Genomic DNA, 27,885 nt, shown 5'->3' on the forward strand with positions numbered 1-27,885 from the left:
GGCGTCAGGGGCCAGAATCAAAATTCCCACCATGTTGGCACCTGCTAAGATCCAAACATCTCTAAGGCACCCCTCCTCTCCATCTCCTGCATAATCCTTACTCCTTCCTCCCTGCAACCGCCACTGCCACCCCTCACTGAATAACGGGCACTTTAAATTGTATGAAAGTTGCATGAGCAAACGTCTGGGGTGGTTGTGTGTGCAGCGCCTTGCATGCTCCTCGAACACTATATACACTTCCCTGGAATATACCAGGCTGGTTAGTTTACAAATGAATACAGCGATTGAAGCAACTTATAATATCAATGTAGTATCGCCTTCTCACTCCCACTTCATATAAGGATCAGCGAAGCTGTCTCACTCTATCACTGCTGGCTCCAAACCAAAACCTCCCCCCCCCCCTCCTCCTACCTCTTTATACTATAGAAAGCCTCTAGCTGCTTCCCCATACAGAATGTCCATATTAACTTGATAATTAGCTCTGTTATAGGACTTGCAGATGAGTAGAGGAGACCCGCCTGCCGCTGCTTGCAGCCTGATGAAAAAAAAAAGCCTCTACCTCCTTCCTCTTTTACCTCCTTCCCCTTCTACTCGGGTTCCTCCAGCTTGTGACTTACATATAAAATTGGGATGGGACGTCGGTGATGGTTGCATTCTTGCTTCAGACAACGTCAAGTGAAGATCTCTCCGGTCGCTACTGATTCTGGCCAGCTCTGCACACGAGGACCTCTTCGGAGGTGGTGACAGCAGTTCCTCGAGAACGGCGCCTGCTGATGGTCCGCCCACTGGCCTTCCGCTTCTGGGACTACGAGACCCCCGAAGACGATCTTCGGCTCCAGGATGTGTTCAAGGTCATCTGGACTGGAACGTCTAGTTGGCTCAGCGTCTCCCAGGGAGGACTGCCGTCGGCAGTGAGACCTCGCCTCGCCTCCTGCTCCACATTTCCGACGACATCTCTCCAGGAACATCCCATCAGACTCGTCTATGTACCAGGGTCTTCATATCTGCGAAATTCCTTCTTACTTCTCAATTACCTTCGTTATTTTCCACTGCAGAATCAGCTCAAAATTGCACAGTGTCACCAAATATCATCATCCCTCGTTCTGATTCCCGTCAGCTCTTGACGGATTTATCTCCAAGATCTGTTTCTCTCGGACGCCAGTAGAGTGAAGCACAGTGATACGAAGGACTTTTCTGCACGGATGTGGGAAGTCCTGTTTTCCTTGCACAATTGAAGCATTGTTCTTTTTTTTAGCGAAAATTGACGTCTCGCCCCCGTTAGCTCCTCACGTCTTATACGTTCGTCACTCCTTGTCTTCTGTTTTGAAATGGCCACCAGAATCTACGAACTTAAAACTCATAGCAAAAGATTTTCTTTCGTGTCTCGTCATATTTTAAACTCTCCAGAGATTTTAAACAGCCTACTTTAAAGATTTTTAAACTAAGATATTAATTTTTTTAAAAAATATCGTTTATCCTGTGATGATTTCTTGCCACTGATGTTCAAAAAGTACATCATCTGGATATTATTAGGCTTCATACGTCTTTATTAATATTGTCACGTGACCATCGACAGTTTTCTCAGCAATTTCAGAAATTTTGGGATGACAGAAATGACTTACGTCACAGTAGAAAGTTTTTAAGGATTTTTTTTAGACTTATCCTAAGTCTTTACGTCTTGGGACTTATTTCCCCCTGGACTGACAATGTTTTTCAGTAGCATTTTTTGTACTGATGAATTTTTCACGATAAATTCTTCACTCGGTTTATTTACCCTCAGACCCCAGACTTTTGCGTTATTACGTCAGTCATTAGCACTGGAAAAAAGATTATCTTCCTTCGTATCACATTTCTCGGACAGTCATGAATATTTCATGTAATTCAGCCTTGAAGATGCAGCATTTTATGTCGAAGTTTCTCTCGATTATAGAGTGCCACAGACCATGACTTTCTAAAAGGACTGGCCTGCTCCATCCTGTTTCGTAACTCCCTGTGCACTGCTAGTAATTTTGGACTTAAACGTTATTTTGGACTCCTAAGGGTAGGACAGAGTTCAAAGTTCACGCCACAGAACATCATTGAAGCACGTAAATTATGTAATAAAATATCCATACGCCCTTCACGTATCAGCCGAGATATCATTCATGTTCTTTGACATGAAGTTCGCCTTGAATGTTTTCTTTTGTTTATCGCCATTGTTGAACACTGCCCTCTGTGTGTGCTGCCTGAAATGACGTAATTAATTTAAAACCATTTTTGCTTAAACGTGAATCCTCAAATACCTAAACTCCTAACAATACAACAGTTGAATAACGGTTTCTTCGGCTAAGGTTACCAACCTATTTCCACAGCAGTAATACCAACCTTTATCAGTGTCTTGGTGCCTGTGACGTCACCGTTGGAAGCAGCCGCCTAAATCATTACAGAGGTACTTCTTCAATTTCTAGATACAAATTTTATTTTTGTTTACGCAAAGACTTGAATATTTCTTATTTCCACCGAACAATTGGCGTGTATCATTATTTTAAACTAACGGAATATAAATCAGATTAACTCGAAAAAATAACGTCGTAAACGTATTTGAAAAAAGTACTGGTCATTGTTGCGTAATTTTATTCTCGTGTTTAGTTATTAAAAACGATCCAAAGTTACTGACTAACTCTTGCTTTGTTGCTTGAGTTTAACAATCGATTCTAAGGCCGTTTTTCTCTTACAGATTCGTACACGCAATTAACCCGAAGACGAGATAGTTCGACAAAATGGCGTCTCGTCTCACCGGAAGTCAACTCTGTGACGCAGTTCATTTCCTCAACAGTGGCATAAGTGTCGCCTGATTGTTGATAGCCGAGGTTAGTTTCAGAACGACGAATATGTGAAATGTGTTCTTTTGTTTTTAAAGTGAAACGCAAGTGATTTTTTTTTAAAAATGCCCGCCACAGTGCATTAATTGTGGGAAAGAAATCATTTTAATCTCGGCGTTGGAACGTGACATCTTTTTTCTATAATTTTTAATCAAAGTAAAATCTTTCTTTGTGTGCGATTATGATGTCACTCGGCTTTATAATTAAATTTATTAAAATATTTATTAAAGCACTTTGTTGCTTTAACGTTCTTTTATATTTTGTTATCGATAACGTTCTCACAGTCGCAGTTATTTTAATTTCCGATGATTAAAAGTGGTTTTGAAGAATATTGTGGATCCTCTGTTGTGAACGACGATGGAAAGTTGGTGCAGCGAATTGTTTAATTTCGTCAGTGATAAAGGGTGCATAAGTACGTGCCGAAACACCTGAAAAATTTAAACATCTGAAGAATTAGCGAACGAAAAAGGGAGGTTGGTGATTAAATGAATAGAAACACGTGCTGTGGTAAATACCATTTATCATTCTTTACAAAATATCTACGACTAAGTTACAAATTAATTTTTATTTTATCCGTTTGGGCTTGAAAAAAAAAGGTTTCTTGCTTTGAGTGGAAATCGACGAAATTGACTCAGAGTTTCGCTGAAAATAACAGGAATTATGAAATCAGAGGGAAGGGACACGTTTGTGATATTACGTAACAAACAAATTGGCGATTTGCATGGACTATTGTGCAGTGTTAGACGGTGACGCTACCCTTTGGAGCCACGAAGTTCTCGTAAATATATTGGGCCGTTGTGTCGTCACTGGGCTAGTAAAGAACCCCCCTCCCTCGTATTTTATGCAATTAAAATGTTCATTACCGTGTTAACAACATCCATCTGAACCAAACGAATCTTTGACACTCGTCTTCAGAGAATGTTCGTGTGAACTGAAAGTGTGATAAGATAAATGCCGATAATTATCGCCGATTTTTGGCATAAACATGACCGTGTAAGTTGGCTTTCCTGACATTACGAAACGTCGTATTTATATTTCCCGGGTCCCTCGTCGGCTACCGGCCGTGTTTCGTGTTCGGTGGTCACCTGGAGGGTAATGCCTCCCAGATCGGCTACGCAGGTCACCTGCGAATGTACTGAATAAACAATCGTGGACAGACGACAAGGGGCGATTCTTTTTTTAACAGTAAAGAAGCCAGCATGTTGCGAAGTCGAAGTTTGGAGGTTTCTTGCTATGATACGAGGCGCTGAAATTTGTTTTTGGTCTTGTTTCTAAAACCACAATGTTTCGGAGCTTTGTTTTACTTCCGTCTTCAGGTGAAAGTACGACGCCCGATGTGTTGACCCCCCCCCCCTGTTGTCATCACTTGAGATTAGCTTCGTCAGGAGGCTTAATAGGCCATGGTTATGTCGTACTTTCACCTGAAGACGGAAGTAAAACAAAGCTCCGAAACATTGTGGTTTTAGAAACAAGTATGCTGCATAAATAACGCACAGAAAAATTATTGTGATATTAAATTTTAGTTTACAGAAAATGTTTCACGGCTTCGAAACAAAAAACACGTTAAAATAATTATATAAAATGTTAATTAAAACATTTTTACGCGTGTCGGCATCATGTTTGATGAGCACCGTGTGGCTTTCAGTGGGCCGTACATGACCCGGACGCCACGGCATTTAACGGCAATGCTGTTGCCAAGATACGGACCGATACGAGGGCAGATGGACGCCAGAACAACTGTGTCCGATGTCTTGATAATCTTAAGTACCTTATAATAAGCCATGAAAAAACACCTTGAAGTCGCAGCTGACCTTCTCGTCCCGTACAGCGGCTTAAGTGCTGGGCGGGGGGGGGGGGGGGGGGGTACTCGATGCAGAAACGATATTTAGAACATTCACTCCCTTTTACAAAATTCTGCTCCATCATCATCATCGTCATCATCATTATTATGTTACGTCGTTGAACGCTTGCAACACCAATAAGCAAATTCACTAAAGTTCTGTGCCTTGAAACTTTAGAAGAATGACGGTAACTATATGTACCACTTGCATTAACTTTCAGCAACTCCTTATTTTGTCCACAGAGTGTATTTATGTATTTCGGAAGATTTTTAGATTATTTCCTTAAACGGCGTTAACGAGTTGATCTTCGTAATGGTGAAGTGCGGTGTTTTCTTCGCGGTACGGTCTGAATTCTTAAATATTATTTAGACGGGTTAATAGACTCTCATTATGGGTTTCGTACGATCCTCAGAATAAACAGCGATTATTTCCTTAAACAGCGTTAACCATTTGATCCTTGTAATGGTGAAGTGTGGTGTTTACTTCGCGGTACGGACTGAATTCTTTAATATTTAGACGAGCTTCGGCATCAAAGGGCTAATTAAAACGAGCGTTAACCAGTTGATCTTCGTAATGGTGAGGCGTGGTGTTTTCTTCGCGGTACGGACTGCATCTTTAAATGTTATTGAGATGAACTTGTTTTGAGCTTTAAAGGATTAACTGAGTCGCCAAGAAAAGTCATAACTAGTCACGTGTCTGAATTTAAAAAAAAATCATATTTCTGTACGTAGAACTTTTTTGTATTTAATTTGATTTGGTTTAACTCTGATTTAAGTAATTTATTTTCTGTCTCACAGGATCTTGAAGTCATTCTTCAGAATATTGGCGTGTAAGAGAAGTGTTTTCGAAGTTTCTTACGAGATCGGACGTCGACAACGAACACCAGCGTCAGACCTCGGGCATCTGCTCCTGAGGCACTGGAATTTAATGACGCACTGAAGGTATGGTTCATGTACAGAATTACGTTCCTCTCCACCTTAAAATATTTTTTATAGTAATCGTATACTTACCTAAAAGTATTTATTTATTTCACTATCAGTGATATTAATCCAAACAAAGTTGGTCATTTAATGAATGTATCTGCGTATCGTTCGGTTGGCCATTGCTCATAGACGGATTCGAGGACTTTTTCGAAGTGTTACGTGATCGGAAGTCGATATTTCGCTCGTGAGTTACGTTAGGACGTACCATTATGGACGGAAATTGAAGGCGTCGGACGTTTAACATCCTGTAGGCGGTAAATATGTCGATGTTGGCGTTTTGGGCTATGACGACGAGTGGACTCGTAGGTAGACACGGAGTTTCGAAGGAAAATACTGCCACCATTCTCAAGTTTTGCTAATTCCTCCTCTGATTCTCTACTATTTGACCTCGTTCTCCCTTGCTTTCGGTATTTTTCGTTTCTTTGTCTCCACTTGTCTATTTTCAGATGTCCTTTTTACATTTCATTCTGACGTACTCAAAGCTTTAGGAATCTTTTTTAAGTTTTTCATCCGTTCTTGCGGATAAGTAGTCAACGTGTTATGGAATAATTGTTTTTTTTCTGGGTTGTTGCGCCGTGCGTTCGTCTTTTGTCGGTCTTTAAAGACGTACTGACCGACCGACTCCACCAGCAGACGCAGCAAACTCCGGGGAGGGCGAAATTCCCCTCGCTGCAATGTTTTTCAACTTGTGTCGGTTTCTAAAGCGCGTGGATATTTCTCCCCGCGCCTCCATACGCCTTTGAACCCCGGGATCAAGGCACGATGACGGCGTTAGTATTTTCTCAGGACGCCTCTCGAAGTGTTTTTCTTTTCCGGCAGAAAACTCCGGGCTTCAAGTGAGCGCCGTTTTAACACACAAGGCGGCACCAACCGCGTTGTAGCTTTTTCGTGATGACGTCCCCCCCCCCCAAAAAAAAGAAGCCCTCCACCAATCCGCTGTCGACGTCTCGTGTAATTACTGGCGAAATGAAAAGGCGGGCGTGGAGACAGGTAATGAGATGTAATTACGTACTCGCATGCAGCAGGGTGGAACTTCGTGCCCGGCCACTGGAACGTGGCTGTAATTGTTTTACTAATTATGTGTTACACTCAGCGGACTGTCGTCTTTCTTTTATTTTGTTTTCATCTATCTCTCTCTCTATCTCTGTCTGTCTGTCATCCACGCTTCTCGCACGTTCACAATACGAATGCCGATTCCTGAGCGAAACGCAAAAAATTCGCTTGCTTTCCCGACGTACAAATTTCCATCGCCACAAATCTTCAGCGTTTCCTCTTAAATTCAGGCGATTTAAGAAGAAAATCGAATTTTGCACTTGGATTAGCTTGTGTACGCCGCGGCATCGAACTCTCCTCGTGCTAGAAAATTTTGTTTTCGTTTGCGTCGAAAAATTTGTTACGTGTCGCTGTTTGTTAGATTAGCGTAAAGTTTTTTTTTGTTTTTTGACGAAAGTGCGCCATTAAAGTGATGCATATTTTTCTACGTCTTATTTCTGGACACCCGCATTTCTCACGGTCTTATATTCGTTGGTTTTTGGTTGTAACAAAATTACGCCGATGTTCGGTGACCGTAAGATTTTGATTTACGATTTCTGTTTGGGAAATCTGTAGTGTGTACGAATATATTTAGCATAGGAACTTGAAGAGAAAATTATAAAATCCGAACAACAGAGACGAAGTACTGAAGATAAATAATAATATCGCGAAGGAATTAAAAGTAGACGCGACAAATGGAACAGATTGACGCTCAGAGGATCGAAGACGGGAATTTTCCGCAATAAGCCGTGAATTATGGTCAGTGACGTAGCAGAGACCCCGCAGAAACTGACGAAGACGGATAAGTATGGACCTAACGCAGCCAGCTTAATCACAGCTGGAAGATGGCGATACGCAGATGATGCTCTGCTGTTTTAAGCCTTCGTTTTTCGCCGCGTGAGTCGCTGCTATCTTGGCTTGTACTCGTTAGCCACTGGACGGCGCAAATATTACTCGTCACCTCGTTTGTTTTCCGAGGGGTTCGTGTGGGCGATGATATTAATTGCAGAAGAAACTATGTTTACGGCGTATTTATGACTGCTACGTTGTTAATTTGTGCCATATAATGATTTTTCTTTTCACCTCGTAGTTCACAAATTTATTTCGTAATTTGCTTTATTGCTTGAATGTAAAATGTATTGTTTTATGGATGAAATTGGGATGGACCTCGAGGCCCTCGGTCTGCTGGATAACTAAGTACCTTCGTACCTTACGACGAAGGAAGTTCCGTCCTTAAAATCTTACGTTTGTCGTAATTAATTAAATGTCGACTGACGATCGACGAAGTTCAAAATGAAGGAATTAGTGAAGGTTTTATTAATTGGATTTCTACAATTTCACGTAGTCTTTTAAAAGACTCGTTACGTTATGTTGCAGCAATAGACCTTTCCAAATTCTGTATAATGCGATTTAAAACTGTGACGGGAGAGATGGAAAATTCTTGGAGAGATTTGGTCGGAGTTTTGTTGTTTTTCGTAAACTACGTTACTCAGAGACTAACAAAGTGTCCGTTCAGTGATGAAGCCGTCTAACTCCTGGCCCCGAGGATGTGATAATAAGCCTCTTGGTCTCGGCCATCTCACACATTGCGCGGGGCGGTGATAGATGAATATGGGGCAGTGGTGAAGTGATGATTAGCGGAAAGAACTCGGAGAAAAATCCCCCGGGGTCTTCGCGATGAGAAATCAAACCAAATTTTTGTACCCGAGTAAACGTCATTTTGTATGGACTGTCAAGAAGATTGTGAGGTTCGAGAGGATTAAAGCGCCTCACGAAATTTTTCTAACCAACCGCGGGTATTACGATCGCAAAACCCGCGTTTAGCGAGATCAGTGCCTTATGGGGAATTGGGGATAGGGGATTAGTTTGGTGACAGCTGCAGACACACGCCAGAATTTAAGTAATCTCTTCCTTGAGAAGACACGGAATAATTTATAATGGCATTGGACGTACAAGTTAGGAAATTCACGCACTGCGCAGGAATTTTGGAGCGGTCGCTTTGTTACGCGACTTTTACTTAGAAATATCGCGTAATTTTAAAATATCATTTAGGTTTGAGGACGTACCACAGAGGTACCTGTCTGATGACTTCAGCGCAGTGTTCGGCTGACAGGCGCGTTCTAAGTATCGTTTCGGAACACAATTTGACGTGCTCTTCTGGTCCCCTTCGTCGCCCTGAAGGGATCCCGTGTCACACGAGTTGCCTAATTAAGAAGGGGGGAACTGCACAAAGCAAAAGGGGTTGAGCTTTAAATACACTTTAAATAGGGTGAGTTATCCCCTGTTAAAAACAATAATCCACCTCAATTCCGTCGTCGTAATGTTGAATTTATGTTCTGGGTGTAGTGTTTTGAAATTTAAATTCGCGAGTATTAATTACGAAGAAATTTTGTAATCGGGTCTTCAGTTTAACTTATCGGCAGAGGCGGGCCATTTGGGATTTTGGGTAACAAAATTAAAATTGACTTAACGTAAGAGCGATTTAAGTTCTTAGACACCAGCTTCTCATAAAATGCAATTTTAAAAGGCTTCGTAAACCATTCAATGTACTTTTAAAACTAATCAATTACTGGAAACAAAGCAAATTATTTCTCGAAAATCTTAATTTTTATTGTTCTGAAGTCTGTTACAATTTCGTAACCGTCGTTTCAATTGTCTTTGTGTTAGCGCCTCTGAAACGTCGGTGAACTTCTACCAGAAGACTCTTCATCCCCGCAAATCTCACATTTTTCTTTTAGCTGCAAATGAGAACTTCACGGGCCCCTGTAAATTAGTGGTCGCGCTTAACACAGGAGGGTGTCGGGTTGCTGTGTAGGCCAACACGTGCGTCTAATTGAGTGGCCTCTGGCGGGCGCGTGTTGTAAATTGATTCAGGCTCACAAACGCTCGTGACAGCCCCTGCTCAGAATGCCGGCACATTAAACTTTATTCTGTTATTAACATGCCGACGATTTGCGATATTTGTTGTTTCTTACAGAGAAAACTTCGCCTACTGATTTCTGTTTGAAATTCATTATTCATTCAGAAGGGGAGTTAATGTAGGTCACTGGGAATTAAGGGCCGTGTCTTCTGCGTACTTGAAGTTCATTTATTATTCTCTACGGTTATGCGTGTTTACGTTATCTTCGTTAATTGCTGGCCGTGCAGGTTGGATGAGAATGAACGTAGGAGGTAACCATAGAAACCAAGGCGGCCTTCGGATCTCAAATTTAATGATAATCCGTTTATCCGTGCTTAAGGGGGCGAGGCGAACAGACGCTAAAAAAAATCCATAGTTAAAATTCAAGAATTACGCGCATTTTAAGATTAACTGGATACAAAGTCTTTTTGAACAGCTGATAGTTACTCATCTGAGACGTATTTTCCGTGCAAGATAAGAGTTCGATATCACAAATTTGTCGCGGTAGATTCCATCAGCTTCTAGTTCAACCGAGTTGTTTTCTTTACAACTTATTTCCTTAAAATACATTTTAATTGTGTCGTATCACGAATGACTAGGAGTTGTAAAATAAATATTTTTATTAGCCTCTAGTGAGTCGCATCGTCTTCTGACTTAAATTCTGCGTTTCGGCGTCTCGAGAAATAATTTTTCGGGCCAATTTTAAGTACAGTCGTCTAATTGCTCTGAACGTGTTCGTGTATTTCAAAATCTAAAAGTTTCCAGCACTCGCATTCGTAAACATTATCAGGGACCGCAAGATCATGGACCAGCGAAGCTGCCAACACATTCGCCTCGTGAGCTCCGTCCTCTGGAGATCGAAATGCATAAAGCCATTTGTTGTTTCTGCATTCTCTCGTATTATTGACGTCTGCGGACAGATTTCGCCATTCGATCAGGAGTGATATTGGCCTACGTTTACGAAGTTTAAATATTTACAGTCCACCCACAGTACAGTCATTTATAATCAGTTATCCAAAGAAGATTTCTGTCTTCTGGGTTGTTACGCCGTGCAGTCTGGTAGATATTGGCCGATGTTTCAGAGGTCCTTGCTGCCTCCATCATCAGGACGATGAGTTATCGTGATGAAGGCAGCAACCTCTCTGAAACGTCTACAAATATCTACCGGACTGCACGGCGTAACAACACAGAAGACAGACGTCTTCAGAGATGGAATGGGTCAGCGGAACATCGTCGTCTGCACACCAACTGGACGGGGTTCGTACTCTTTCGTGTTGAGGAGTGGAACGTATTTTACGGTTTAAAAAAAAATCATACTTCTGGATTTAAAACGTGCTCTTTGTAACGAAACCTGTTTCTTCGATATGAGCATTACGGTCACTGCGCGTACCGGCTTTCAGAACCGTCTGTCCGTCCGTTTTGACAGCCAATTGATATATGTCCTGGTTTACTTGTTGGTCGGGCAAGAGAGTATTTTGCTGAACAAGGAATCGTGGATTCGTACAAGTTTACCGCGGTCGATGTCGCATGTACCACACAGAACACTGGTCTGCACGCTTACCGCCCGTATAACAAACGAGTAATACCTTATAATCCACGTTGAATAATGTTTTAGCCTTCGCCTGCAGAAGGTACGCCATCTATTTATGTTAATACGACCAGTTGACAAAGATCGTCTCAGCATCCCGATTCTGAAGCCCGCAGCTGCGACATCACTAAAATACGCGAAATTATTATAATTCTGCCTATCGTTTGAAATCGATTCGAAACGTGAGATTTGAGGTTATCGAAGCGATGAAAATTTGAGTGTGAACGTCTGGGTTCTGATGCTGTCTAGTCTTATACATAGTTACCAACGTTTTGGAGGAATACGTCTCCTGCATCTTCATTTATACCCTGAAAATGAAGGCGAGAGGTCATAACCCAGAAGACAAAAATCCTCAGTAGAATTTTATATTCACACGTAATTTCATAACTCTCAGCTAGAAATCTCTGTATTTTGGCTCTCCTTTGACAGTTTTCGCCATTTTACATTCGACAAATCATACGTCAGCCATGTTTACAAGAACACACGTCGATGAAAATGATACATACTTCTCTGTCATCCTGTTGCATTTGATTGTCATTCAAAACAGCGCCCATGTTTCTTATTGCCATGTCCTTAGCATTTCCTTCCCAACATTGTCCGTTCATGGTTCGTGACTCGTCTGTATTAGTTGTTCGGTGACAGTGGAATTCGTCGCACGTGATTGGTGACTTCGCAGACATGCTGACATGCACGAATGAATGTCGACTGCGATTCTGAACCAATCAGCATCCAGATCATGTCTGTTCATGGACCATCGTAATAATTTAAAAAAAAAAAAAGACTCTCTTTTCAGTGTCCTCCGCGGGGCCTGACATAAACTTAAAATAATAAATCGTAAGGAATCCTTCAGCGACTGTGTGAACTACAATTTAATGTGACTTCGATGTCTTATTCCTTGGTACGTCCATGTTTGCTAGAAATCTCGTAACTTTCTATCCTGAAAATGGAGGCGGCAGTTTTACGAAACGCTGGCGTCGTGACCTTGAAAACTGTAATCCACATTTTCAGCCGTGAAAATCTCTTGCATTAAGAGTTCTGCTGCTTTTATTAAGATTGCAACACAGATGGCAGGCAAGTGTCCTTGCGAGCGAAGTGTTGTAGGTTAGGTTAGGTTTTATGACAGGGCCTGGGGAGAGGGGGGGGGGCACACAGGTAGGTTTTTAGGAATCAAGACACACACGGAGCGTGCAATCATGCGACTGATGTGGTCAGAAGAGATGGATGGACTGGAACGAGCTTGAAGGACTTCGCCACAGTGGACCCTGGCGGCGGATATCAAATCCCTTTTGTCTGTAGCTTTGCGTGATGAATTATTCATTTGTTTTACTTACATAATTTCGGCAGGTTTATTGATAGAAATTTAATTGACAGTACCGCATTAATGCAACTTAAATTGTTTTACGGATTAAGCATTGTAAACAGCGAAGGTTGGAGGTAATTTTATCGATTATTTCATATCGACGAGGACTTGTATTGGAGAGCTGATTGGTTCTAATTTTTTTGGCCAGACTAAAGTCCAAACTAACTGAGGCGTTTTGTGATTTTCTCAGGTTCCCCAAATAAATGCAAGAATATTCAAATAGGCCAAGAACGGATTTAAACAGCTGTTGCTGTTATAAACATTTCTTACGAAATATATTACGAAAAGGGCAGAGGACTTGATTAAGGACTTAGAAAATGAAAGGAGACTTGGGGTTCTCACGGTGGTGAAGATGTCGGTACTTTTGGCTTTTAACTTCGTGTGGAGTTGTTAGTAGATACGAACGTTTTGGAGGGACATACTGCCTCCATCTTCAGGGATGAAGATAGAGCTATTAAATTTCTACGAAATGTCGGACAACACTGTGACGTGGCTCGGCTGTCATAGAAAATCCTAAGTGATGAGAGTAGGCGGCAAAATATCCTGTATTGTATGTGCTGCTATCGTTGGGCAGCTTTTAGAAGCGCTGTTTAAAGAGGTGATATAAAGATGAGAAAGAGCATGTGAAGGAAATGAAGAGGATTGTGGTTTACGAGGGAAATCGTTCCGAATTGAGGTCTGTCGGATTTTCTGCGGTAATCAGAATCACGGCTTCCGTTCTGAAGGGAAATAAAGCTGTTTTTTGACGTCTTAAGTCCAAAATGAACTGTAAAAGTGGGATTAAGAGTTTGTGCCACAAAATCGTGCTAGTTCCGGTGTCTTTAATAATAAATATGAATTCGTGGCTTCAAGATTCTTCTCCGCAAAATAATCTCTTCGCGTATTGTCGTGGGAAATTTCTTTTATTGGTTGTGGTAGTACAAAGCAAATTGATCAGTGATCATCACGAAGTACGTGTCGGCTATCAAATGTTACTTGCGTCTGGGATAGAAAGATCAGAATTACAGTGATGCTGGAACCTGTTATAAGGCACTGGATCGTGGATTCATGCATCCAAAATGCAGTTTCCATTACGTACAAATTTGGTCTATTCCCATGCCCATCTGGGCCCACCTGGGGCTTGGATGTCCTGGCGAATCATGAACACGACCGTCACGCTCCTAAACCACGTGTAGATGGCAGCATCGAGCAAGGTAGCTCAGATCGTAAATCCGAAGTACGTTCTCGGTTCGATTTCCGACAGGATCGTCGGATGTCTTGATTGAGATGTATTAATAGTTCAAAGTCTCTCTCGGGAAAATGGCGGCCTGTCTCTAAATAGGCCACAACCACTTCCTCTCCGATTCGTCTCGGTCAATGTTTATTTATATTTTATTTAACGATGCTTTTCCAGTAACTTAGGTCGAATGAGACGTTGTTCTGGGTCGTAATGCTGTGTAGACAAGTAGATACCGATGTTTCGGGTGAATTTACTGCTTCCATGTTTAGGGCTGAAGTTGATATTGGCTTATAAATACACATTGAGTCAATATTTTCATCCGAAAGTCCGTCCACACGGCTTTAGGACGTCTTCAGTTTCTTGAGAACGTGCGATCTGCCTAAGCGAGTGTTACGACACCAGGTAACATGAGGCCGTCTCCTGGTGATGACGTACGCGCTGCTGGCCTTGTAATCGTTACTTCTGCATGACCTGTGAGGCCTTGTGTTTGTTTGTCGAGCATCTGTAAGTCTTGGAGATGTTCCACGGAACACCGAGACGCAAAAGAGTGTCTGTCATTCGTCTTAGAAATAACTTTCTCCAAGGATCAGGGTCCTCCTTGAAAAGCGAAAAAGTCGCTCGTCTAACAAATCCCCAACTCTTTAAGTGTTCATCACAGTGTTCACAACATCCCGCCACTGGACCACCTCCTTAGCCAGTTTAATCACTTAGGATTTGAGGTTTTCGCGGCGGTGATGATGGAGGCAATATGGACCTCTGAAACGTCGGTGGACACCTACCAGACCACACGGGGCAACAACCTCCCCCCCCCCCGCCCCCGCCCCCGCGTAAACAGTTCCGTGACTGCGTGGCAGCCGATCATAAAACTTAATTTCTAAATGTTGAGATGTCACAATTTCAAGTGAGCTCGCGTAGTCGGTCTCGGACACACGAAAACACCTGCTGTATTTACACGGTGTGAATAAATTAAAGGCGTAGATAACGCTTAAAATGAACACTAATTTTCTACAGTTTCGTTTCGTATAATTTTAAAGGCTATTTATGTATTTTGTATGGTTTCGGAACGGGTAGTGAAATGTAGGTTGTCCTTATCGGAAACAATTACCGCGTCACTGGGCTGAAACCTTGGTATCAAATTAATGTATCGCACGAATGGATGACAACTCATGTAAATTCATATATTCTGTGCAATCTAGCTCATGATCTGGGGTTCGCCGTCTACCAGATGTCACCTGAGCCCCGTCTTGAGCTCCGTCTCGTACAGGTGTTGCCAGTTAATACCCGACGTAGCGCAGGAATTTCGGATGAGGAATGGCGGTTAATATTGTAATATGGTGATTCAATTGAGAACGTTCTATCTTGGGTTTAATCTCATGTGAGAGGGGGGGGGGGTGCCTTCCGGTGGGAAATACAATCGAACCCAAATTTAGCGGTACAAATTTTTTTTTTTAAAAAAGTCGCTAGTTTCATTCTGTGATGTCCAAGGAAATATAAATTATCATTTGGGTTATTCTGGTTGTGACGTCGTTTCGGAGGAAGTTATCGTTTCCATCTTCACCGCTGTGATAAACCTTGGGTATAAGAAATTGTTATGGTTTCGTGAGACACATTTTGTAACATCTTCAAATAACGCCTGTCAAATGACATATAATTATTAATATGAAATTTTTTCGAATAGATTTCTTTCTCGGACATGCGCTGAAGATCTGTGGAAACGCTCTGGTAATAGTTTAAATTGCACCGCGAAGCCATCTGCCTCGCGTTCTTCCGGGTTCGTGTGACCATTAAGGCAATGGACTCTATAAATTTGAAAGCAGTGTCTGAGGAAGCACACGGGAGAATCAACTTGATGAGACAGAAGTAGATTCGTTTGCTCCATGATCGCGTTTCGTTGTGTTGGAGGTCGAGGCGGACCTGGGGATGGATTCGCCGCGTGGCTGCCGGGAAGATCGCCGCCAAACCCTCCGGTCACCTACCGGACGGAGCATCTGCAGGTGAGAAGACCGAGACGGCGTTGCAGTAACTTGTCTTATTCATAGATCATCTGATGTGAGTTCTCGTAGTTCTTTAATAATGGCCGCGTCTGGCACAGGACGACGTCGAAGTCGAGAGCGCGCTGACCGAATTCTGTCTCGTATTTTCGCGATATTTTCAGGAAATCTGAAGTTAGTAAATTACGCAAATAGCCTCGCCTTTTACTCTGAGAAACATAAAATGATAAAGATCTTAAACTTCTCTGATTTGTGCCGATTATGATTTCTGAGAAGCTAGTAGTAGCTCATCTGGTGAAGAAGTCCCTCGGCTTTTATGGACCCGCGTTTACAGAATCCGTCCATTTTTACCGTATCCTGAGTTAGACAAATCCCGTCCACACACACACTCGCACGCTATTTGGTTTAAATCATTTTAATATTATACTTCCATCAAGTGGTGTATTCCCCGAAGATGCAGCTACCACCTCCCCCTTGCGTGCTACCTGATTCACCCATCTCGTCCGCTTGATTTTATCTAAGGTACGATAACTTTTTTCCTAATGGAAATGTAGTATGAAAAATTTATATGCATGTTTCAGTTACGATTTACTGAATTTGTTTATTGTCTGCAGTGACGCCGAATTGCTGAGGGGGTTACAGTTAAACACTTTGGGGCATATTTTGAAAGTAATATAAGGTGTTTCTGATATTTTAAATATTTACAAGCGCAAATAATTTAAACCGCTGACTGTGAAAGTTTAGGTTAGGGGCCGTTGAATTTCCTGACCGAATTATTCTAAACGCGCGTCCACTCAAATGGATGATACCGCGATTTGCATGCCCCGTGTCATATTTAATTTTGTAAATATCCCAGTCCATATGCATTGACAGTTAATTGCAGAAAATACTTTCACCTTTTGTTTCGTTTGTTTAATGTCACCGAGCTCGTATGCTTAAGTTTCATTGGTCAAACATCGAAATGCATCCAAAACGAGTATTAGCCCAACCGTATTCTATAACTGAGGCTAATTCCCTGGACAAACTCGTTAGGCAATTAAGATTTAATTTTCTCACGACGCCCAATACGAACATTTTAGCGTTCTGCGATATTGCGGCGTGTTTAAATCGTATTTAAGAATCCAGACCGAACCGCGAAGAAAACACTACGCTTCACCATTACAAGGATCAACTGGTTAACGCTGTTTAAGGAAATAATCGCTGTTTATTATGAGAATCATAGTTCGTCTGATTAATATTAAAGAATTCAGTCCGTACCGCGAAGAAAACACCGCACTTCACCATTACAAAGATCAACTGGTTAACGCTGTTTAAGGAAATAATCGCTGTTTACAGTGAGAATTATATGAAAATCGTCCTGCATCTGAATCTTAAGCAGGTGGTATATTTAATTACCATCGAGCCGTGACATCTCGTAGTAGAAAAGGGTGTACTCTTGTGTAAATGTAAGTCGGCGTGTATTGCGGGCAGCATTCAGCCGGCTTCGTGGGTTTCTGGGGGGGGGGGGGGGGGTGTTATTTCGTCATGGGATCGTGAGTTTCGCCGCTACGGACTTCGTTGTGATAGGCTAATGAGTTTTATTAAACTCCGCCTATTATTTGTCATTTTTAATGTCGTAATAACAGAATACTCTCGCTTCTCATTGGTCGAACGGGGCAAATACGAAGAGAGGACGCTGTGAAGTCCGTCATTAATTTGTCATAATCTGGTGTAATTCGAGGTTATCACGGAGACGAGGATCGGGGTGAACTGTCTTCTGGGATTTTGTACCGTGGTAGAATTATCCGAAGTTTCGGAGGTGCTTGCTGCCTCCATCGTCAGGTAAACTTCTATCAGAATCCGCGGCGCAACGTTTCAGGGGGCATCCGCCCCCCTCGGGCCTTCTTGCATCGGGGTTTTATTTTCAGACTATCCGGGGGATGTGTCACCCCAAGTTGCGACAGCAAAGAACGGCCGATTCCACGGCTTTGTTCAAAGTTGGTACAACTGTACTTATCATCCAGCATTTCTTTGTGTTGGATTCGGATTGTCAGATCGGAGATCGCTTTATATATCGTGAGAAAAAAGATATTTCGTACCAAACATAAAATAATAGCAATAATAATAATTTTATTATAATTCTTACAGTTTCTACCTTTTAATATTCACCAAATAAATTATTCTAATTGCGCTTAACTTGAGATCCATTAGAGATCCTTCCGTTTATATCTATTGGTCTCTTTGCTTTAGGATGCAGGATCAAAATTTCGTACACATTTCTTATCTGCCCCACGTGTGCTATACTCACCGCCAACTTAACCTTCATTCATTTGATCACACAAAATATTTTGCGAAAAATGTCAATTATGAAATTCCTCATTACGCAGATTTCTTCAGTCTCCCGTGTCTTCGTCTGTCATCGTTCAAAAGTTTTTCCTCAGACACCTTGTGTCAAAAAATCTCAGTCTGTGTTGTTTCCGTAAGTTGAGTACCAAGTTTTACACCCATACGATACAACGGGTAAGATTGTTCTTGAGAAAAAACACGTCCGTTTTACCATGGTGATTAAATCGAACGTAATTGGATGGGCGGGGCATGTAGAGCGAATGGATCGATAAGAAATTAATTCTGGTCGCATATCCGAAGGAAAGAGACGAGACGATGGTTTCAAAATGAGTCTTGAAGGTCTGAGCTGGATTACTCTGGCTTAGGAAAGGGACCAGTGGCGGACTCTTGTGGACACAGTAATGAAGTTTCGGGTTCCATGACAAGGCCTAGCTGAGCGACAGTCAGCGTCTTAGGGAGGACTCTGTTCCGTGTAGTTGTACGAGATAAGTTTCATCGTCCATACAAAGCCTTAATCTAGGTCAGTTTTCTGTGAAAATGGAGTTTGGCAAAGCAATCGGAATATAATTTAAATATACGCCACCAAACGAAGAGGGTGTATGAAATTTCCAGAACTCCGTCGGCTACCCCCATTTACGCTGTGATGGTTTTACTCCATAACACCACGCACACACACACACACACACACACCTCTCTCTCTCTCTCTCTCTCTCCCTCAATACAAATTATTGCCACTGACTGATAAAGCTAAATAGTATGCAAATCAGACCTAACCACAGGATTCAAAGCCAAACCACACACCGTCACTACCAGCGGTACCAACCCAACAGCAAAAAAAAAAAATACGACGTAATCTCGCGCCCCCTCCCCCGCTACGTCATTCACACGTCACCGCAATCTGAAAATTTTAAATCGAGATCTAAATTGGATGTACTGCGGAACTGAAGCTGTACGCTGTTAAAAATGGCCTTTCGTATTTAAAGAAATTCCTGATAGGATTTGAGGTTCCGAAGATGGCTGCCTCCGTACCAAAAATGGCTTGAAAGAAATTGTTCACCTTTGTTCATCGATTTGAATCCGAAGTCCACCTAAATATTATTTAAAGGCTATTGAAATTCCCGTCAAGAACGACGGGAAACCTATAGTCATATCCCACGAGGCCCAAAATCCATTTACAACATTACCATGGCAACGGTTGTAAAACACACGCACGCATCCATTCGTAAATATTAACCTGTAAGTTCCAAAATCCCTGAAAAGCAAATGATAACCGACCGACACTATCTGTTATCTATACAGACAAATTTAGTCTCTACCGCAAAGAAAACAACCAGTCTCCATGACAACGACTATTTTGTTAATGCTTTTAATCACTGTTTATTCAGATAATCTTACAAAACACTCTTTGGGTAAACTGCGTTCTATGTTTACTCGTTGATGTGTTCTTAAATACGAGTATAAATTCTATTTTCATTCTTTTTGTGATCGCTTATAAAACAGACATTACGCTACATTTCATTAAGTTAAATATGAACCATTGCTAATTCGAAATAAGCCTTCAAATGATATCGAACCGTATTGGAATTTACAGCGTAGCAAATGTTATATTTATTAGTGACTGTCAAATAAGGTGATAACATGATGCCAATGTGGTACGAAGTGGTATAGAAATACTAATGAAAATGTGTCAACACTGTTGTGAAAAAAAATACTAATTAAAAAGTGTCAACACAGTGGCAAGTTAGTGGTAGGTGATGAGACTGAAATTAAAGGTCGGCCCGCCCGTGGCGGATGTGAATGGACGCGAAATTTTATTAGGTTAACCGCGGGAAGCACGAAGTTCATCCGTGTTTTAAAAAAAAAATAGCTGCTACCCTAAATAAAACAAGTTTCCATGACAACGAACAACTAGTTAAAGCTGTTTAGGGAAATAATCGCTGTTTATTACGATAATCGTGCAATACCAAACTAATTTTCTCCATGAAATTAATTATTACGCAGTAAATTTTAAATTACCCCTTTAAATGCAAGTGGTAACTATATGTACCACCTGTTTTAAAAATAAATAATTATCAATTTTGTATTTATGCGTTTCGTATGATTCTCAATGTGAACAGCGATTATTTCCTTAAACAGCGTTAACCAGTTGATCTTTGTAATGGTGAAGTGTCGTGTTTTCTTCGCGGTACGGACTGAAATCTTTAATATTAATCAGACGAACTATGAGTCTCAGAATAAACATCGATTATTTCCTTAAACAACGTTAACCAGTTGATCTTTGTAATGGTGAAGTGCGGTGTTTTCTTCGCGGTACGGACTGGATTCTTAAATATTTTATTCAGACGAGCTTCGGCTTCAAAGGATTAATGACATTTGATATCAAGGACCTTCCTATATTGAACCAGAATGTGTTCTCTATGAGGTACGACAAGGGGACGATCCGGGAGTTAATTGAGACGGGGCAAAAGCCCCTCTGGTGTTGTTCACGACAATGGCCCAGTTTTCCGGGCCAGTGGTCAACAGAAGCCGGGTGGGGCGTGAGAGAACCCCTGGGTGCTGAGATTTGGATCGCAGGGGGGATGACGCTGAATGGAAGCGTCCGAATGTTTTTGCCTCTGTTTATCTGCTGGTATCTTAAAATAGATCAATCTGTAATTTTAAATGTCGCTTTATAAGAGTGTGAAATTTTGGTCTCTCACGTGAAGTCAAGGACGGAGTTTAGGGATATTTGAGGAGAGGGTACTCAGGAGAATTTGTGGACATAAGGGGGATGAAGCGTGCTTACTAAGAATCTTGAAAAAAAATACGTTTAAATGCAGAAGACGTGGTGATACATTACGCAGTAGGAAACGTGTATTTTCAAAACATATTGGACATCTTATATCAGAATTCTTTTTGAATGCAAAAAGACACAGATCTACGATTTACAGGCTTGAGATTTCTTGTTCGCTGGCTTTCTTTATTATGCAAATTAAGTGACACAGCTTCACGGGGAAGAAACTGTTCCTGGCCGTGACAATGATTTATCATCTCGAATTATATTAAAATAATTATAATTATGGACATGATAGACCACACACAATTATCTGACTCAAAAAAAAGATTCTGGTTAAAATAATGTGCAGATAACATCTGCATTTTATTCAACGGGAGTCTGTAATTTGTAATTCGCTTGACAGTCAATTGAAAATAAGAGTAATTATAATGAGATATTTACGGATTAATCGCACTGCGTCTTTCCGGTACGTGCCGTTTCGTGTTTTTATGCAGTGAAGGTGTTCATTCCATCGAAATGCACTTTGTCATTACCAAGGAAACAATTCCCTTTTCAGAAATGATCTCTAGACACAGCTGACAGAATAAACGCACGTGACGTTCGTTAGGCGTTGCGCAGATCGTAATTCTGTTGTTCGTTCGATCATAGCGCTGCATAAAGATATTCTTGTACATTTTGGGATATATGAGATATATGGGGTCGAGACTTTTGTGCCTGGATCTTAGTCAAGAGATCCAAGATCGAATCACGAATCGGTAATCGAAATTCCTCGTCTGTGATGATTACAGAATTTCATACCAAACAACGATTAAGTGACTGAGCTGCTGTCTGGTTGTCGATCACAAAACTACGAGAGCCCCAGAATTTTCCGAAGTAAAAACCTTCCTTTTTAGATATTTCTCAAGGCCGTGACGTTGCTTTGACACGCAGAGAAAAATCACCGCGTCTTCGCTGTTCCAAGTCCTTTTCTGCCTAACTCCGGCCTTGTGATTTCAGTCTCTGTCACACACATTGTGATTGTGTGTTGTCTGGAGGCGGCTGTACTCCTGGATGCTCCTCCGTGTGCTCTGCGTTTCACAGGTGCTTACTGTCTCCATCCTCGAGTTAGTCTGAAGCCCGAACGTAGATAAAAAGGCGTTTTGTCATCCGTCGACCACCTGAATAAAAAAATGAGACCAACCAAATGCGTCTAAAATGTTGATCGGGAAAGGTTAGGTTCCGGTGGCGGGATTTTGTGAACACGGTAATGAACCTTCGGCTTCCATAAAATGCTGAGAATTTCCTGACTACATGAGGACACTATTAGTTTCTTAAGAATGACTGCTCTCTGAAGATTAGGTTAGTTTTGTTGGTTGGTTAATGACTGACTTGAAATGAGACGGTAATTTTCGTTCGGCGACTGTAATTACAAGTCACTGGAAATAATAATTCCAGTTTCTACGTATTTTTCTCTATTTAGTTGTGCCCGCAACTTTAGACAAAGGCCTTTAGGGCCGTGCCCTTCCTCGCCACATCCAGAATATCGCTCACTGCAGAGAGCTGACCTCCGCGACCTGAGGAGAGGACGGAGGGAGACATTTGCCTATGAATGGTTCCAGCGTCTATAGACTACGCCAGGCATTAAATTCAGTTCCTGCACGCAGCAGCCGTCATCCACCTCTGTTGGTGATAGTCGCTGGTGTTAAGGTTTTGACACAGTGATTTTATGGATGACTGATTTGATCGCATCTCGGCTGTGGTCTGCTCTGAGCCAAGTTCACCCACCGTGAGCTTCAGATGACAGACTGGTCCCACCATTGTACATTACGGACAACATTTTACTCTGCACGGGTACAATACTCCCTCCCTCCCTCCTTCCCTGCTCGCCTAAGTGCATCTGCCACCCTCTCCGCCCGCTACCGTCGTAGAGAGATTTCAATAAGCTTCACACTTCAACCCCCACCCCCACCCCACCCCTCTCCCAAAAACTGCGATAAAATCATCACCAGTATGTTAGCCCGCGGAAGTAATCTTGATAGACCGCATCCTCTCTAATCCCTATCCCCACGGTCTGCGATTTGATCCTCGAATGTTTGCCTTTTTATTTTCGTGTAGCCATTAAAGACTTGAGGATCACAGTTACTTTTAAGAAGCTGATAGTCTCTCAGCTGTTCAATTTTCGTTGTTTTTAGAATTCGAAGGTTCGTTTCTGTGTTCACAGAGCCCGCCACTGGACCGAAACCTGAGCCGGTTTAATCCGGTTCACGTCACTCTCATACCGTGACTATTTTTATTCAGTGCTTTATAAAAGAGGAAAAGTTTATAGAATTTTAGTCGTGTATGAGTAACTGTAAGGACATTGTGTGTAACAACGCCGTCGTTGATATGATAATTAATAGATACTGAACTGGTGAGGATGTGGAAGGAGCGGTACTGTGACTTGCGTATTGGGTATCGCATAGGACATTGTTTCTCGGGTCACTTGAAAATTACTTAGGGTGTTGACGGGCAATGTGATACTTTTCTGCCTGTTAACATTTGCATTGCGACGTGCTAGAGATGCTGAAGATGGGAATGAGGAATTTGTTGCTGTACTCGACTTATTTTCCAAGTATTTTGGGATTAGTTATGCATGTTTATGTTTTTTTAATCCCAATTTTCCGCGGGTCACAATTTTTAAATCTCTGATACACGCTGTAGACGTAATGATGTTGAATTTTCATCGAAACGTGTAGCCTTAAAGTTGTGACGACTGGTGTATTTCACTGTAATTATCGTTTCTGAATTTCATCCATCAGTTAAGTCCGCTCCAAGCAGGTTAATGTGGCGGTAGATACCTAGAGTTTATTCAGAATTGCTGCCTACCGATTATTCCCCTGAGTTTGTCATGCTCTGTACGGGAGAGCTCCTCCTTCATTTGAAATTATGTCGTTAAATAGTTAAAGAATTAACCAATATTCGAACAAAATTAATTATCTGTATGGATTAAGAAGAAATTAATTTATGAAAGAAATTCTGTGCGTGAGATTTAATAAGTGTAATGGAAGTGTCCCAGTATTGAGGCAATTTGGCTCCAGCGAAACGACTTTGATTTGAAATGGTACACATAAACACCAATTTGTTGTCCCGATGATCAATACTTATCACCAGAGGGGCAATGATGAAACCGCTGTGTTATTCTCCTCAGTGTGGGTGTCGCCTGTCATTTGTCACCACAGCCAAGTTCACTGCAGGTTACGACAGATGGCGTGACGTTCGTTGTGATTCGCTAAGCGTGTAATTTGTTGTGTCCTGAAGGGAAAAATTTACCACCGACGCAGATGCTTTCCCTTCCACAACTAATGCAATGCATGAGAATTATTTTGGCAGTAATTATTAACTAAAGGATTCATGGAACATTCTAGGGTAATGCGATTTTATATTGTCCTAGAAGCCATTGTTTTAGAGTACGTCGATTGGGCCCTAGATAATTATTCCTTTGTGCACTGAAAGGGAAATTTTATTATATTTACAGGTACAATTGTAATTGTTGAGTTACTTTGGTAGAATTTGAAGTTCTCATGGCGGTGATTATGAAAATGGCTTTCTTCTGGGTTGTAGCGTCTAACAGTCTTCTAACCCTGACGATGGAGGCAGCAAGCAACTCTGAAACGTCGGTTAACGTATACCAGACTACTCGACACAGTCGTATTCATAATCTCCGCTGTAAGAACCTGAAAACTTACCTAAAATAAGTATAAAATTATAAAAATAATTATGAGATAATTTATTTACTTTTCGGTAAATGATGATCTTAGCTTTTAAACCGATGTGAATTTTCTGCGTTCGTCCTTACGTAATTTAAATTAAATTAATGACTGAATGTGAGGTTTAGGCATTTATGTTTAAATTAGAGGATTATCCGTCAAGATTTTTGAGAAATTTAAAGTAGTAAGCACTTTAATAAACCTTATTCCATAAGGTCCAAAATCCCCCTTACCATATCAGCTGTGGAAATGGTGATTTGAAGAAAAACGATCATCAGCCATCTCTTGTCTATTATATTAATAAATTTAAGTTTTTGTTTGATGTCTTAAAGTTTGAGGAAGTTGGAGGGGAGGGGGTTAATATGTGAAAATGGTTTTTCATTATTTAGTCCTTGGTCGCAGTTTCACAGACGAATCGTGATTCTTGTATATTTCAGTGACTCAGTACGAATTATTAAACTCTGTATGATGCGCGTCACGGCAGACTTAAATTCACAAAATTTCCGCTTAAATTTATATACGTAACTTGGGGATCGCGAAGGAGGCGTATAATGAAGCCGAACAAATCAGAACAAAGTGTGTACACATGCACTTTGTAAAAGTGAACATGTGGTCGCTAGATTGACAGTCGCCCAGCCGTCCATTTGGCAAATTAAACGCTGCCTAAATCCAGCTCTCGTTCATTTGCCGAGAGCAACAGAGGGTCGGAGGAACACGGCGCTCGGACGTGTTCCGTGTTCAGTCAACTTGACGCTCCACTAAATGCCTTTCCCTAAAACACCTCCCTCCGTGTTAACATCAGTATTTCACGAAATTCCGCCCTCCCGAAACAAAGGGTCCCGAACCAAGCAAGACCCTCTTCACCTTCTTTCCTTACTCCACTTTCGAGTCAGAAGGACGAGCGGGCACTGCCTGGGAACCTTCGTAACCGAAAACTTGTAAATTTGCTCTCTAGCTTCTGAGGGTGAAAGCACGCGAGGTAGCAGCTCTTCAGGAAGGCGTCTACCCCGCGTAGTTAGTCCTGGTGAGTTATATGTCGTCGGTGTGCAAGATTTTACTCTGGATCTTCCTTAGCCCGGCCACGAAGTCGCCAATGTGTGTACATGGAGGACCACAGAGTGTAGCAAATGTCCATCCAACTTCGCGGGTCGAACCAAGGCAATTCATCAGGTTGTCTCAATAGGGGGTGGAGAACGTTAAGGGAGGTTGGGATTTATAAGGGGTGAACTAATAGAGGGTAGGTTTAACGCTATAAGGGTGCGAACGACAAATGTCCGACAATCTGTTACCCACAGGTGGTGGATGCTAACTCCAAGATCAAAGTTCACGATCGTGCAAACGCCTTAAAGGTTACTTCAGATTCGCGGTCAGCTGCAGCCAGTAGGCAGCTTTTGTCCATATTCCTTGGACATATTCATACAATTTAATATGACGATAGACGTCTTAGAAATAGGCTGTAGATACACGTCACTTGACTTCTTCTAAATGTGATCTTTCTTAGTTTAAAACTAGTTTCTGCATTTGTAAGTATTTCTTTGCGGAATTCTCATTGTTCGTGATCGACTGTGCATTGGATAACAATGTTTTATTTTTTCCCTACAAACCACGGAAAAGAGGGGGTGACTCAGATAGAAGAAATACATGGGGAACTCTGCTGTTTATTCTGTGGTAAACCACTGACCACTGAATTGTCGGAAGTGGTTACCCTAGCAAGCAATTCAATCCTGTTAGTGTAAGAGGCAATTTTCGATGTCAGAAAACAGAATTTCTCCCCCCCCCCCATTGTTGCAGAGAGAATTTTCTTTCGACGACAATTGTTATCTGTTCGGTGGGATGGGACAATGGTCTCGCTTGTAATTTAGTTAATTGCATTAGACAAACTCTGTGGCAATTGTGTTTAGCAAACAAACCAATTAAATGAAGTGAGACTCTGGACAGTGCAGTGGTTGAGGGAGACAAATGACACGTGGAAATGCGTGGGCCGAGTTGTTCCGAAAGCATTATCACTTACACGTGTTTGTCTCTTTGAAGCATTATTTTGCAGAGAAACACTCAGCTTCACCACAAGGACTCTGGTTCAATAAATAGTATTTAAGAATTCAGTCCGTACCGCGAAGAAAACAACGCACTTCACCATTACAAAGATCAACTGGTTAACGCTGTTTAAGGAAATAATCGCTGTTTACAGTGAGAATCATAGTTCGTCTGATTAATATGAAAGAATTCAGTCCGTACCGCGAAGAAAACACCACACTTCACCATTACGAAGATCAACTGGTTAACGCTGTTTAAGGAAATAATCGCTGTTTACACTGAGAATCATAGTTCGTCTGATTAATATTTAAGGATTCAGTCCGAACCGCGAAGAAAACACTTATCTTCACCATTACCAAGATCGACTGGTTAACGCCGTTTAAGTAAATAATCGCTGTTTATTCTGATAATCGTACGAATTTATGAATAAATTCTGTGGTTAAAATGTAGAGTTAAAGACTGTTAAAGCAGATGGTCCATATAGTTACCACTGCGATTTATATACGGGATGTTCAAAATTAGCGGACGATTTTAATAGCGTGTAATTGTTTATTTATAAGACGCACAAAAACTTACGTAAACTACAGAATTGTTACGCACGTGGTCACGTTCGCTCTGTTGTAAATTTTTCGTGTGTGTTGTAAATAAATAATCACACGCCCTTCAAATCGTTTGCTGATTCATGGATATCTCGTGCATGAGAAGCCTGAAAACGGCTTTAAAGTCAAAAACATGTATCATCATTAATATATAATGAAATTATTGTTTTAACTTATGTTAATAAAACATTTTTTCTTGTTTTCTTTTGTTTTATGGATGGGAGAGCGAAGTACAAATATGCCATGTATAAGGAAGGCAGAAATATATTTCATAGAGAGAACTTTCGTAAAATACGAACAATTTGTAAATATAGGCTCCCCCCCCCCCCCCAGCTCTGAATTTACTTTGTGCGCGCTGTTTTTTAAAAGTGTGAAGCACGTCGTAGGAACTTGAGATCACAGTGTGTCTGCTATTCCTGGAAAGAAGTACATTAAAGAAAAATGACTTCATTAACGAGTATAACTTTTTATATTTCGAGAAAACTAAAATAATAAAATACGAAAAAGCGAAAAGGTGCGAAGATACATGCATAATTGACAAACGAAATGAGTTCTTTGGTTAATTTAAAGTCGCATCTTGTAAAAGTTCCTTTAGATTACGTGAACAAAAATAATACTTCGTTACATTTCTCCGAGAAAATTTCAAAGAAAA

At 41.4% G+C, this 27,885-nt stretch overlaps 1 protein-coding gene across 4 annotated transcripts in view; it reads left to right on the forward strand.

Annotated features, from left to right (window-relative positions):
- The window catches only part of LOC110838714 (uncharacterized), a 456,091-nt gene that overhangs the window by 420,157 nt on the left and 8,049 nt on the right, over positions 1–27,885 (forward strand). For all 4 annotated transcript variants that reach the window (XM_087341090.1, XM_087341092.1, XM_087341091.1 and 1 more), the window contains 3 exons: positions 666–2,428; positions 2,717–2,849; positions 5,500–5,643. The gene's annotated coding sequence lies outside the window, so the exon portion shown is untranslated. The remainder of the gene's footprint in view (positions 1–665; positions 2,429–2,716; positions 2,850–5,499; positions 5,644–27,885) is intronic.

The sequence above is a fragment of the Zootermopsis nevadensis genome, unplaced genomic scaffold (genome assembly GCF_977971745.1).
Source record: "Zootermopsis nevadensis isolate Lab colony 2312 unplaced genomic scaffold, Znev_1.0 Znev_ptg000061l, whole genome shotgun sequence".
Taxonomy (NCBI): Eukaryota; Metazoa; Arthropoda; class Insecta; order Blattodea; family Termopsidae; genus Zootermopsis; species Zootermopsis nevadensis.